We start from the raw sequence: 12,265 nt of genomic DNA, 5'->3' as shown, positions 1-12,265 counted from the left end.
CTCCAACTGTGCCACTTTGGTGACTTATATTTAAATGAAATGATTCGACAAAAATACAGCTGACATATATATTTTTCTAATTGTAGCAAGTGAGAGAGGAAGCAGCAAATCATCAGTAATTAGAATATTGTTGCACGTAATTACAAAATATTCTGATTGTCTCATTTTTGCCATGGCGGAAGGCCCATTCTAGACGCAGTCTTAATACATATTTGTTTTAGAAGAGTGGGAAAGACAATTATGATAATCTGCATCACAGCATGAAACTTTTGTTGAAAACTAAGAACGAGATCTCCTAAGTTTACATAATACACATATGTAGATCCTTAAAACAACGAATTAAAGACATTGTAATTATCTATTTACCTTTTTATTTAGATAATAAAGATGAAACTCATGAAAACAGGTTTCACCAACCTTTCATAAATATTAAATGTGTTAGTCAAATCTTTATTCTAATTAGACAGTGACTCCTTTTACCAATTGGCAAGAAATACAATTAATATTGCAGCATGTTTTTGTTATTGTATTACTACACAAATTAGGAAGTGTTAATTACCATAGGATTAATGTGGAATAATAATCTGTCCCACCAACCCCCTCTAAATTACTGTGTTTGAAACGACAGATAAGTATTAAAGTATATTTATGAGAAGAGGCAGTGGAAACAAACATGCTATAACATACTGTAAGTGCTAGTTTGAGCCAACCCCAAAAGGCTTGCAGTGAAACCACCGAGCCAAATAAGCACTTTATTAGCCAGCAGGGGGGGTCAGGAGGACCAGCCCCATCATTGATTGAGGTTGCAGGATGCATCCACAGCTGCACTTTCTCTAAATTTCTAAGAGTAAATATGCACCTTTGAAGTGAGGGGTGCCCTGGAGCACTCCTCTGCCCAGATTGTGTGGGTTTCTGTAGGGAGCTGTACTTACGGGAAAGATCAATGGACAGGACATTAGGGGGAAGAGTACACTACTCTGTTCAGCCCTCCAGCCTAGAAAACAGCAGACCAGTGTGTACAGTAGACGGCTAGTCTTATTGAGCTCAAGGCAGGTTAGAGAGCATGAAAACATTCCCACAATTCCTATTGCTGCTTGAGCATTCTGAAGATTCAAGAATTTTGATGCTTTTTCAGTTTCCAGACAATACTAAGCTCATGATTCGGCGTTTTGACTGTATTTCACTTACCTGAATGTGAAAGGCAACGATTGGCTTTTCTATTAGCCCATTATTGTTACATCTTGCTCTTGGAAATCAAAAATAGCTCCGGTCTTCCTAAGATCATGATTTCTACAATAACCACACTTTGCATGTTTGGAGTGCTCCGGTGTGCTTTGTGTCATTTGAATTTGGCATAATACTCCAACATGCAGTGTCACTCGAACAGTTGATGTGGCTTTATTTTGACTTCATCTCCGGCAGTCCTTGGTGTTTGCATTTTTCCAAGGTAAGTGGGTCATCAGTTCACCTGTGATATAATTTTAAAAATGCCTCTACTGCACTTTAAAAAAATACATCTCATCTCTAGACATCAGGGCTCCATTTCTGACTGGAAAAACTCCTGTCTACTTTGTCAAAGTGTGGAAAAACCCATATCCTGCTCATTGTGCTGCTGGATGTGTGCACTTGTGGGATCCTTTAAGTGTATTACATTTGTGCTGAATACACAGCTTTCATATTGTTTTTTTTTTGAGGACCTTGGAAAATCATTTTGGGATAGGCACACCAAAGGATAATATTTTCAGAGCAAGGATGGCACAACGGGATAAGTGGGCATAGATTTAATGCCTCTCTGTCACGCCCTGACCATAGATAACCCTTAGTTCTCTGTGGTTTAGTAGGTCAGGGTGTGACTAGGGGGTGATCTAGTATAGACATTTCTATGTGGGTGCTAATATGGTTCCCAATTAGAGGCAGCTGTTTATTGTTGCCTCTGATTGGGGATCATATTTAGGTAGGTTGTTTCCCCACCTGCATTTGTGGGATATTATTTTGTGTTTTGTGCATGTGCACCACGTAGTCACGTTTCGTTGTTAGTTTATTTGATTTATTGTTTTGTTTTTCTAAGTTTCACTTCATAATAATTATGTGGAACTCAACATCCGCTGCGCCTTGGTCCGTCTCTCCTCACCTTCGTGACAGAAGATCCCACCATAACAGGACCAAGCAGCGTGCCCAGGAGGAGAAGGGATCCTGGACTTGGGAGGAAATCATGGCAGGATTCCTTGGCAGCAGACGCAAGGAGAGAAGGGAGGACAGCAACGACGCCGGGGTTCGCGGCCACAAAGAAAGCCCAAAAAACTCCCCGAAAATATTTATTTTGTTGGGCACAAGGGGTGGTCGGCGGAGCCGAGGAATGAACCAGAGCCAGTCTGGGTGAAGAGGGAGAAACTGGAGGAGAGAGTCAGAGACCGTCAGTGAGTGGATGGAGATATTGGAGGGGAGAGAACGGAGAGAGTTGTTGAGCTGGTGGAAGATGCACGACATTTGCCCTAAGGAGCATGTAACCAGTTTAATGCCACCTGAGTCAGCTCTCCGAACTCGTCCTGAGGAGCGTGCTATCATTCTGGTAAAATCTGTGCCGGCTCCACACACCAGGTCTCCAGTACGCCTTCCCAGCACTGTACGTCCTGTGCTAGCTCTCCAAACTCGCCTTGAGGAGCATGTCATTTCTCCGGTACCATTTGTGCCGGCTCTACGCACCAGGTTTCCAGTGCGCCTCCACAGCCCAGTACGTCCTGTGCCAGCTCATCTGACTCACCGTGCAAAGTGTGTCATCGTTCCAGTACAATTGGTGCCAGCTCCACGCACTAGGCCTCAAGTGTGCCTTCCCAGTCCGGTACGTCCTGTGCCTGCTCCCCGCACTTGCCTTGAAGTGCGTGTCACCAGTACGGTACCACCTGTGCCGGCTCCACGCATCAGGCCTCCAGTGCGCCACTCCAGACCGGTAAGTCCTGTCCCAGCTCCAGGCACTCGCCCTGAAATGTGTTACCAGTCCGGTGCCAGTCCAGCTCCAAGGCCAGAGCCTTCCCCTGCGCCGGTGCCCAGTCCAGGCACAGTGTCCAAACCAGCTCCATGGCCGGAGCCCTCCTTGGCGCTGATGCCCAGTCCAGGCACAGCGTTCAGCCCAGCGCCATGGCCGGATCCGGGGTCTGGGCGGGGGCTACGACCTGCACCGGAGCCGCCACCGACACTAATCACCCCCCTACCCTCCCCATTTGGTTTCAGGTTTTGCGGCCGGAGTCCGCACCTTTTGGGGGGGGGGGGGATACTGTCACACCCTGACCAAAGAGAGCCCTTAGTTCTCTATGGTGTAGTTGGTCAGGGCGTGACTAGGGGCTGGTCTAGTATAGATGTGGGTGCTAATATGGTTCCCAATTAGAGGCAGCTGTTTATCGTTGCCTCTGATTGGGGATCATATTTAGGTAGGTTGTTTCCCCACCTGCATTTGTGGGATATTATTTTGTGTTTTGGGCATGTGCACCACATAGTCACGTTTCGTTGTTAGTTTATTTGATTTATTGTTTAGCTTTGCTAAGTTTCACTTTATAATAAATATGTGGAACTCAACATCCGCTGCGCCTTGGTCCGTCTCTCCTCCCCTTTGTGACACTCTCTTATCACTCATGTCATGGTCATGGAACATGCTTATTAAATGCTAGCACGTGTTAGACAAATTCAGTCTCTGGTTTGGATATTATTGTTATAATATCAAAATAATAATAATTTAATTATATTTATTTAATCAACTATGTACTTTTATCAAAATACCAATGACCAAGATCCCCCCACATACCCACACTAATTCCAGTTATCTTTTTTTCATATTACCTTTTTAAAATCATACTTCTGTATAACCACCGTGGTGCTATGTGGTTAAACGATAACAGCTGTCCATGTTCACTAAGAATTATGTCTTGTAGGCCTTGTACTCACAGGTGTTGCCAGGCTATGTGGCCGCCAGGCTGGGACAACCAGCCAGCGAGAGTTAACATTTACAACCCCCCGTCACTCTCCACAAAACCCTGTGTCATTCAAGCACTGCCTGCGTGGCAGGCCTGGCATTAATGGAGACATTGACATCTTCCGGCAGGGCGTTCATCTGATGCTTACGCTAAGCAACTGGAGCCAATGGCCCCCACGTGGAGCCATCACATTCTGCCCTAAACAAGAACGCCTGGCAACTGGTGAAAGACATATTTTTGACATGGAATTTATCATTCTTCACTCAGCAGTGAATACGGATTCACCAATCACAAGCTGTTTTTATCCAGCTTTGGTATTGTCAGTAGAATATGGTTGTTACATGGAATGCTGCATAGCCATTTCTCTTGAGTAAATCATACCCAGGATGTTATTATCAATCATCAAGGAGACAATCTGACTGATAAATGATACAAGCGTATTTCCCGGGTAGTTTAAAATCTAAGTGGAGCATGATAGTGACATACAGCAGGAAGCATGAGTACTCTCTGTTGGCATCAGTCTTCAGTAGAAGGCCTCCAACCAAGGCTGTTTACACATTTCTGCTGCAGTGTTTTGCTCACTAAACTGTCTGACATTTTTCATAGGATTCCAGAATCAACACAAAGACATGCCCCCACCCCCAAGTGATATTCAAGCTTGTGTTTGATGAATAGAGATGTTGTCACTTTTGCAATTCTCATATACATCTATACCTACATGTTTTATACTCTTCTATCTTTATACTCTTCTACCCTTAGAGAAGAAAACATTCATAGAACATCTTTCTTTGTGAATTGCAAGTACAGTGTTGGTATCATCAGTCAACAAATGTGCATATTTCTCAATAATTCACTCAAAACATTTACAATACATACTTTCAAATATATTCACCAACTATGCAGATTAATACAAACGAATACAAACTTTTTTTTCTTACAAAACAGGGTGGCTTCTGACCTAGATGTATGGACAACAAACATTTCCCAATAATACATCATCTCATGCACAATAACCATTTAGAGTATGCTATCATAAACTATTCCTATATGATACTGTATGTGATAGAGGATGATGATGGGTTCAGGAAGTGGATGGAGCTATCTTTAGAGGATTGATTTCCCATACTGCCACGCAGTTGGCTGCATTTATATTCCATGCCTGTGGCTCCATGACCCCTGGTTCTCCTTTGATGTGGCAGGCAGAAGCACAAACCAGGCTGAGGCAGAGAGAGAGGAGGCAGAGGGATAGCAAAAGGTGAAACATTCTGCAATGAAAAGGGGGGAGGAGATTATTCTGGTGGTGTGGGGGGTTCTGGGAGGGAATAAATGATGGGATAGGGGGAGTGCAAAAAGACTGGTGAGAGTTTGAAGGGAGCAATGTGAACCAATGAAGCCATCATCTGACAGATCTGTGAGAGTTTGAGGTGAGGGTAGGTGGTGGGTGAGGTGGGGGCTATGCTGGGGGTGTTGGGAGAGGGCACGGTGGTGGCGCTAGCTGATAGAGACGTCAGTGCTGCTTCAGTAATCTCACGACGTCTGGGCCCAGCGAGGGGCCATCTCGGGGCCCACGAGAGCAGCAGCATGATGTGGCAGACCACCCTGACCACACTAGTGGGGGGCCAGGCAGGACGGACAAATCAAAGTGGGAAGAAGTAATTTTTTAGAAATTACAGAAATCTCCATGGAAATTGGCATGAAACACTTTCTAATCTCCTGCTTTTCACCATGGACGATAGGGGTCAATGCTTCAAGTTCTCCAACCCTCGCTTTCTCTTTCTCTCTCGCCCCATCCCTAATTTCATTATTCCCTCTTGATTTTTTTAAACTTAATTTTACAGCCTGACTCTCTAAACAGGCCCCTCCCTTTGTCCATATTCTTCAACCCATCGTTTAGTTGAACCCTTTTTATTTGTCAAAATTAACCGTTTAGATTTCAAAGGCAAATCAATGGAGAGCCATGCCCTTAGAGTGACACAGGATCAAGCTGTTGGGTGCCTTGGAGGCCAGGATGGGATGAATTCCCAAAGATGTGTCCTCTGCAGCCTTCCTTTACCACAGCATCATCATCAATAGCCTTCGTTGTTCTGCTGTCTGTTTGTCAGACCTCGGCTGAAGTGGATGGAAGGGGTGAGGCATCCTTAGGTGTTATCAGACTGTTCTTGGTGAACAACAGCATTGACGCCAATATAGCGGCACCTCACACCATCCGTCTCATCCCTCTTTTCACGGCAGTCATTCTCATTTCACTGAGATATTTTCAATATTAAGATAGACAATAAAGAAATGTCAAAATGTGTCTGTGTCCTTTATCTGATTATGTATTCAGTGTTAGTATAGTGAGATGAATATGCATTGTTGAGAAGGAAAATGCATCAAAGGAACAAAGTAAACAACAGAAACAAACATTTCCACTTTGAGCGCTGAACAGTTGTTGCTGTAAACAAAGTAACAACCTGCAAAAGTTAGACATCACATTCAACTTCTTTCTTTTGTTTTTGTGAACTCTTGATTTAATTGGGTTGTACGAATATAGTTTCAACAAGCTATTTCATTACTAAAAGCTAATGAATAATCTGTTTAGCCTGCCATAATTTTACAGCTCTTGATTGGAACTTGACCGATGTGAGAAGTTTAAGTCATGGCTACATTAAGATGAAGTGGGTCATCAGCTTGCTAGAGGTGTCTTGACATCAAAGCGTTGACACTCAGCATGTATGGCACAGTGTTGTAGCTGTCAGTCAAAGTGTAGGGTCAATGTTTTCTCCCACTTCAGCCCCATCTGAGTTTGCGACATAGTGGAGGTTAGCTACTGCCAATGATTTATATCAGTGCTTCTCAACTAGTTTTGCCTTGGGACCCAAATTGAACAAGGTTGTCTCAGTCGCATCTTGAAAATACAATATTGGGGAAAAAAATAAATGGTGTATTGATAGCTAATGTAGCAATTAAATGACAAGGGAACAACATTCCCAGCCACTCTTTCATTGTCAATTACATTTTGTCCATATTCGTGATGAAGAATGTTAATAAAGTCACCTCACTGGCTGGAGACCACAAAATCAAACCAAAACAGTGATGCTAATATCCATAAATTGAAAATACTGTCACTTAAAAAAACGTGTTCAGGGATTACATTTTAAAAACATGTAAGTACATTGTCATTTTTACATACTTTCTACCTGGTTTAAGTTCAAACTGGATACATTTTTTATAACAAAAAATATATATATATATTTACTCAGACACCCACGACCTATCAAAACCACCAGTTGCGACCCACCAGTTGAGAATCGCTGATTTCTATAAATCGCTGAGTACTATTGTGGGGTTCAAACTTTTGGAAAGAGGGAAATATGTTTTATTGCCACCTTGTCTACATGTTTACAACAAACAACAAAGCATTCACTATGTATTGGAAAGTTTTGTGAAAAGAAAGTTTGAGTGCATCCTATTGTGACGACCCAGTGAGACTCCCACTCACGGTAGACTTCATTGTCATATGAACACACACTGTTCCTACAAGACAGAGCCGGTGTCTGTGTGAATACAGAAACTAAGCAGGTAGTTTGTAATCATGCCAAATTGCTCAGATGCCTGTATTTCCCCTTTGGGTATAAGATGATGGTTTGTAGGAAGGAAAGAAAATTAAACAAAGGACTAAATGAAAGTCTTTCAACTAGACAATTTCATGAATAACACATTGAATTGTTAGTATTTTTCAGAATTGATATAATACAAAACAACAAACTAGTTATAGACATGTATTACAGTATATTGCTTCTCATTTAATACTTGCAAACTTACTCTCACCATTCAAAAATATTGTTTAGTAGAAATTTGGCATGTAGAGTTACATAAAGAAAAACAAGATGAGATATGATATTTTGTTAGAAAGCTGACAGATTTATAGCATAGCTAAAGAGCCAGCAAGTTCACAATTGTGAGTTTTAAATTGTAGTTTCCCTGCCAACTGTTTTACTATTGGGAGATAGCTAGGCAACGCAAACCACAAGCCAGCAAATTCAATTCAGACGAACCCAAAGTTTTCAGGTTCTCTTGGAGCTGTACAACAAACAAGCTCCAGAGAGGTACTTTAATTGGGTCTGATTTCTTTACCTTTTCAAACAATGATTGTCATAGCCCATGACCACACTAGCACCAATGTAGATTGAACTTTGTATTCCAGTTCATCTTCTTTAAAAAAAAAGTTTATTACTATTATTCATGTTTTAAATTCAAGGATTTTAGTGTAAAAAATATCTATGAAAATAAATCTATGAATCAATTGTGAATTGTGTATCATCCATATTTTAAAAGAAATGTGTGAAAAGTTGCTTTATAAATTATAGATAATAAAAGTAAAAAATTATGACATCATTAAGGTAAAACAGGGCAAATATATGAACACAGATCAACCCTACAGGGTAAGGAGTATACAGATACACCGAACGTGCATTATTAGTTATACAAGTTATAATTGAAGGACGTTGGTTTCGGGACTGTAAGAAGTGACATTTGATTAGCATGATGCTGAATGCTGATTCATATAGCTACAGAGTAATGTTAGTGGAGAGTTAATTAGAGGGGCTTGCAGACTCGGAACATTGCAGTGACAAGCAGCAGAAACGTGTGTCAGATTTAGCAACCTTTCTAATCCCTAGCAAAACCCTTTTGTCCATTCCAAGAATTTGTCCCCTAATTAAGGTCTATGCTGGAATTCTGTCTAATTTGTAAAAGCACTATAAGTAAGATTGTGCTAATTGCTTCTAGTAAAAAGTGATATTACTATCCTGAATCAAATACAGCAATTACAACTGTAGATAATGTTGTCAAATCGATCAATGGAAATCTCTTCTGTAATCTCTTATTAGTTTACTGAGAATTCTGTATCTATTAAAATCTAAAAGTGTGATGATAAATGACAACCGTGATAAAAAGTAGCCTATTGCTATAACACGAACAAGCATGTAGACAGGATTCAAATCATGTGAATAGATTTTTTTAAAGAAAAAACCCCCCAAAAAATACAAAACTTGAACTTTTGCATCTGTCTGGAGGTTATGAATTTCTGGAGGTTGTGAATTTCTCAGATTTCTTTTCTCACTTTTACAGTCTAAACGGATAGGGTTCATTACAAACTTCATAAATAATACAATTTATAGCTAATACTATTAGTTTAGTATAGCATATTGTCTGTTTTTGTATGGCCATGTGCACATTTTACTGCAGGACACAATGATTATATTCCTTACAGTGTTTAGCCCCCAAGTCTTTCATTGCACATTTTCTTTTAGCAGAAGTTTTCCTTATTCTAATTTCATTGACTTCCCAACCATGCAATAAGGATCCAATTCAGTGGACCTCATACTCTCATGTATGTTGTCCTATATGGTTTTACAATTGATTGCGATGTAACTTGGTACAGCAGACACAAGTAACATAGCAGCTTAATACCCACTGAAATTAAACATTTAAAAATATATATATATATATTTTTTTTTTACCCAAAAGGAATAGAGTTATGTGGTGATGATGATGATAATAGGAAATGGCCGAGAAAATGTGTAGCCTAGATAATGAAAACAATTGACCAGGGCTTGACATAGTGTATACCTGTTTCTGCTTGTGGTACTGGCAGCAATAGATAGATGGCACTGCATGCAAGGTAGAGCAAAGGGCCAGAGACTTTCTCTACTGTCTTTCTGGCTCTTACTCTCATTATCCACATGAAAATTAACCTGTCAATTTATCAATCAACACCATCTTGAATATCTGCCTCCTGTTCGGTGGCTAGCGTCGGCACCAACTCTGCCACACAGATAACCAGGAGGTGTGTAGTGAATGAGTGCGTTATCACTTAAATGACTGCTATGAATCACAATCACTGCCAGGCTGTTGATAAGAGGGAAATACACAAGCTAGTGGTTTTTAAAAGCACATGTCTATTTTTTTCATTCTGTTGTTTATTGAGGTCACCTTATTATAAAATAAGGTCAGAGTAGGACAAACAGCGTTTCTGTTTAGTTGTATGGAGTTACTTTAAAAGTCAAATAAATGCATTCTTCAATCATATGTTTTATTTTTAAGAATGCTGTTTTTTAAGCTCACCATCATCATTACTCCTATAAAGAAAGCACTGTGACATTATGTGGAAAGGTATGCATTTATTTACTATTACTAAAATGTGATTGTGATGTGGATTGTGGTCAGATGTAGCAGTGTTTAATATCTGAATCTATCACAAAAGTGTCTTATAATAGTTAAATGTGAAAACTCCAAACAGAAATGTTCTGTAGAATGTAATAATACAATTGAATATAATAATAGTTTAGACTAGAGAAAATACAATAAAGGTAAGAGACATAAATAGGGTGGATGTTCAAAATATTATTATTATTATTTGTAATAGTATTAGTGTGCTTATTGTATTATAATAATGGTTAACGTACATCATTAATAGTAGTGGTGGTGGTGGATGTGGTACAATGTTGTCGTGCTTTTTTGCTGTGCTTTGCAAAACAAAGAAATCTATGTCCTTTGCTGAGGGAAAGTGGTCAAACTAATAATCAACGGAACTGAGCATGAGTCACACGGCACTGTTCAGCTCATAAGAAAATGTACTGCACAATCAGGAAATGACAACGATGGAAATTAACATCCATTGACATAAACACACATCACAAATCCAGTCTTTTGAGGGACCTAAATCTTTATGGCCAGGATATGGTTGAGTTTGTTTAACTCTTCTATATGTGCTGTGGCACACCAGCACTCAGAATTAGAAAGGAGGAGGATTGAAATATGTGTTTGCACACTCAGCATGCTACAGTGCCATAATAAGCACTGGGACACTTCTTTATCTCTAAATGGGTAATAATGTGATAAGCTAAACTCTCGAAAATTGTGCAAATGCGACTGGAGGACCTCAATTGCCTCGGTTCATTCTGCTTTCATTTTTTTCCAGGTATTTTCTTTTTCTCAGTTCAGGTTATTAGCCCCTACACGACTGCATATTTTGGCAGAGTAGGGAGGTGAACAGCACAAGATAGGTCTTCTGAATAGCGGCAGGGAGCTTTCTTTTTTCAATTGTTGTTATTTGCAAATGGCTTTATTGTGTAGAGGTGCCACAGAAGGAGGGGGCGCTAGTGAGAGAAAATTATGGAGGGTATTTTAACACGCAGACAAAAAAGAGGAGAGAAAAAGGAACACAACATCTGGTAATTAGTTTCAGCAAGCTTAGCCTAATGATGTAAGCAGATTACTTTCCAACAGACTGGGAGAGGGGCAGAGAGGGTGGTTTTTAGGGCCTTTCAAGTCTGTCCCATTTATGGACTGGAGACATAGGCCACCCATATACTGTAGGTCTAGAGAAACAGCACATTAACTCTTTGTGAGGTGATAAATGCTACTTAAAAATGGAGGTGGTAGAAAAATGTCCTGCCGTTCTAAATTGAGCATTGTTGGACTAGTTTTTATGGAGAGAGAGAACATTGAGGGGCACCCTAGTGTTAGTTTCTGTCTATTGTTTTGTGCTCCCTGCCAGCGGTACGATGTGAGCCATGAGAGGTTGTGGGTGCTGCCTGGCCCCTGGCCCACTGGCTCCCTCCCCTCAGAGAGCAGAGATCAGCCGTCTGCACAGAATGAAAGGAGAGGAGGGCAGGGACCCAGCGGGATGAAGGACACCAGCCTCCAGTCAATGTGTTGAGGAGATTCAGGATGAAACACAACATTAAGACCAATTTACAGACTTGCTCTTAATTTCAGCAGGACTGATTGATCCTGACAGGGAGGGCATCATGCCGCCTTCCAGATCACTTAAACCAGTGGCCCCTGTCTCATTGCTTAATGTCATGTCATTGGCTATCATTGCTGGATGAACAGTGAGCTGTTGGATTTAGGTTCAATTACTACTTGTAGGATTACTCTTATTTTTACACTTCAATAAATCAATGTGGATTTTGATAATAATGTCATAATGCAATCTCACCATTGCATTCTCCACTGCTTTTTTACACACAGTACCTAATCTGTAGTGAAATCCATTGAGACTCACTGTCTTGTTGGTTTATTGATTTTTTTCTCCTTGCCCTGAGAACCTGGGACAGAAACTGGAGAGCTGAGGTGCCGAAGAGAGGGCAGACATTGGCCCCTATACCTTGCCCTAGGGGCTCTGATCATGCATCCAGCAAGTAGACCGTTTACATAATTTGGCCTATTTTGGCTTATGTTACACATCTTGCTATATACAGTATTCTACACAATCAAAGTGAGTCTTTCAATGTCAAATACTGTAACTAGAT

The sequence above is a fragment of the Oncorhynchus masou genome, chromosome 31 (assembly GCF_036934945.1).
Source record: "Oncorhynchus masou masou isolate Uvic2021 chromosome 31, UVic_Omas_1.1, whole genome shotgun sequence".
NCBI lineage: Eukaryota > Metazoa > Chordata > Actinopteri > Salmoniformes > Salmonidae > Oncorhynchus > Oncorhynchus masou.
This window is presented reverse-complemented; position numbering follows the sequence as displayed.